The sequence below is a fragment of the Pistacia vera genome, unplaced genomic scaffold, assembly GCF_008641045.1.
Source record: "Pistacia vera cultivar Batoury unplaced genomic scaffold, PisVer_v2 Contig829, whole genome shotgun sequence".
In the NCBI taxonomy this organism is placed as follows: Eukaryota; Viridiplantae; Streptophyta; class Magnoliopsida; order Sapindales; family Anacardiaceae; genus Pistacia; species Pistacia vera.
In genome coordinates, this window is record NW_022196700.1 from 708,226 (window position 1) to 711,627 (window position 3,402).

Genomic DNA, 3,402 nt, shown 5'->3' on the forward strand with positions numbered 1-3,402 from the left:
GCCGTTGCTAGGCAAGACACATCAGTGTGTTGGCTTTGCACTTGACTCAGTTCATTGGAATTTTCCAGTGGATGTCAAGTCAGCATTCCTGATGGATGGATTTCAGGAGCTGTATGTAAGCAACCCGAAGGCTACAAGGTGAGGGAAAGGAGGACGATGTGTACCTATTGAGAAGCCTTGTATGGTTGAAGCAGCCCCTAGAGCCTGGTAACCCCGAATAAATACCATTTGTGCGCGTCTTGGATATACAAGTCCTAATGAACACACTCTCTAATTGGAAAACGAGAAAGGAGTGGCTGTGGATTTCTCTCTATGTTGATGACAGTAATCCTGATGAATTGGACCATAAGTTGGATATGCAACTGAATTTGAAATGACATATTTGGATTGATGAAGTACTTCTTGCATGGAGATATCAGGCTGCTGGTGAGATTTTTGTGTGTCACAAAGGTATGCAACCGAGCTTCTCTTAAGGTTTGGAATGGAGAATTGCAAACAGTGAATACCCTCTGGTCTCCACCTAAAATTAAGCAAAACAGATGGTCAAAGGGTGATAAGGGAAATACAGAAGCTAGGGAAGTTGTGTATCACACGCACCAGACCTGATCTTATGTTCACTGCAAGTTCCTCTCAAGGTTTTATGAGCAACCCAAGTGAATTGCATTTAAAGCTGCCAAACTTGTGCTGAGGTATGTGAAAGGAACCAGCATGTTAGGCATCTGTTTATAAGAATCTGAAAGTCCTAAGTTGTTGGGGTCACTGACAGTGATTGGGGTGGATCCCTGATGGGCAAAAAAAGCACCTCTGGTTATGTGTTCTATCTGAATGAGGGTGCAATCAGTTGGCTGTCAAGGAAGCAGGAAACTATGGCATAGTTTACAGCTGAAGCTGAATATGTATCTACCGCAGCAGCTGTGAACCAGGCAGTGTGGCTTAGGAAGATGCTGAATGACTTGCAGCAAATGCAAGTGGATCCTACTTTGATTCTATGTGATAACCAGTCGGCTATAGCAATGGCAAAGAATCCCGTACTTCACTATAGAACAAAGCATATTAAGATTAAGTATCATGCTGTTAGGGAAGCTGAACAGTGTGGAGAAGTGAACTTAGTTCACTGCAGAGGGGAAGACCAAGTTGCAGACATCATGACAAAGGCATTATGCAAATCCAAGTTTGAAGCCTTGAGGCTAAAACTTGGTGTTTCCAGCCAAAGCACCAAGGTGGAGTGTTGAAGGTTGATGCTGTGCTGGAAGTTTGGTTTGCCGAATGTATGAAAAGGCTGAAAATGTTTTGCTCTGCATGGACGTGCATGGGGTTGCTTCACGGTTCAGTAGTTTAAGTTCTTCTGTAATTTTAATGTTAATCCTTGTATTTATTGGCTCAGCTCTTTTGTAATGAAGTTGTTAGTTTTTTGAGTGGTTTAGCTGAGATTAAGGAAAAGTCTTTGATAGTTGTTGAAACAGTAAGTGGAAGTATGTTATATGCAGACTTTTGTCTAATGAAAAGATATCCAGTTTTTAGTTTATCTTTCTTTTTCTTTGCACAACAAGCATCATAAAAAACGAACATAAATAAATAGCAGCCGTGTGATGACTTCTTCCTAAAGATTAATATTATATCCCAGAAACTAAATTTAGATCAAGATCATTAGGAGTTAAGAATCTTGTTGCGAAGAGTGAAATAGAAAAAGACTATAGAGGGAACATAACTAAAATCTGTGGAGGAAACATAACTAAAATCAGTTATTCAAGTCAAACTTTTCCTTCCCTGTAGTTAGGACATTGCAACTGCTTAGCTTCAAGAAATCATTCCCTTTAGTCCTCGTTAAATCTTTAGTACCTTTATAAGTTTCACAGCTTATAAGCAGCCCTGCTTTTCTGAGTAAACTACGGCAACTGATTAAATTGATCTATAGAAACTCAAATAAATTTTAAGGAATTTAGTAAAATGAAAATTTGCAATTCATTAGTACAAGTAGTTTGATGCTATTGGTTACAAGAAACATTCATCTGAAAAATCCATTTCTCATTCACAGTCAATACTGACAGAAAAAAGTTTTCTTCCGGATTAACAAGATTAAAAATTATGAATGAAGTTACATAACATCAAAAGCTAATTGTATAATCTATTTACAGTCAATAAGTCTATAGTCATTGCTATAAAAATATTTTCAATAACCAAATATCAGTGTTTGTTGGTGGTGGCTTTGTCCTTGTGCAAGAGAACATGATGCCAATTGGTGACATGTAGCTATGTGATGAGCAACCAAGGGGAAGGGTTTACCGTAGGAAGAAGTGGGGTAAGAAGCAGGGGAATAATTGCCATATAGGAGGTTAGAAGAATTTTTTATGAAGGGACACGTGGCCTGAGGGGATTGGAGAGAGGAGAAATTCTGTTAGGAGTAAACTTAGGTGCCAGGAGGGAATAAGGGAGAGAGGAGAAAAGGGAGAGGCATTGAAAAAGTTGATTAAGAATTGGAAAGGGAGGTGACTGACCCTCGAAGTCAGTATTATCATTTTGTTTTCTCTTTTTATACTTAGCTTAATTTGCTGGNATTTGAGTTAAATAAGAGCACAACCTTGATGGCTCCAAGCATCTGCCGGCACTTAAGGCCAACACAAGTTGCAACTCATTCTACATAGTCAAATCATGGCCTAACCTACAACATTAGCATCATTTAATCAACTGTAAAACCTGGTTGTTCTAAGACTAGCACACAACGGTGAACTTTCCATTTTGGGAATTAGGCTTAATTTCCAAAGGGCGTGTAAGTTCAGTAGAATGAGTTTCTTTTCTCTTTCTGAGCCTATCTATATGTCCTTGTAAGATTAATGCTCACTTTACTTATTTGAAGAGACTTGATATGATTCTTAAAGCCAATGGTTTCCCAGAGCCTCTAGGGATCGGTTTTAACAGAACTTCCTAAATTTGAATTCTTCATTAAGCAATTTGAGATTAACTGCAAAATATTTATTTGTTTCTAGCATGCGCAAGAACTTCAGAAAAGTTTCAAGGAGTTGATCCTTAATGTTTTCTATTGATATGCCATATTGATTCATACTTCATAGTTACTATTTTACACTGAAAATTTCTTTTGAATTATCAAAAGATGTATAGTGCAAAAACAATATATAAACAGAAGTGCCATTCATTTACAGAACCCAATTGGGATTATAATACAATTCAATAGCCACAAACTGAAAGTTGGCCTGCATGTACTTGATGGAAAGAAGCAGATAATGAGCAGTGGCTAGCAGTAATCGAATCAAGCAGAGCTTTCTTGAGACCTTCACTAACACCTTGCTGAATGAGTGAGACTAATTTATCCATGAAGACTGCATCACATGGCAATGTAATAGGGCCATCAGTTGATAGTCCAAACTCCTCGTCAGACACCTTTAA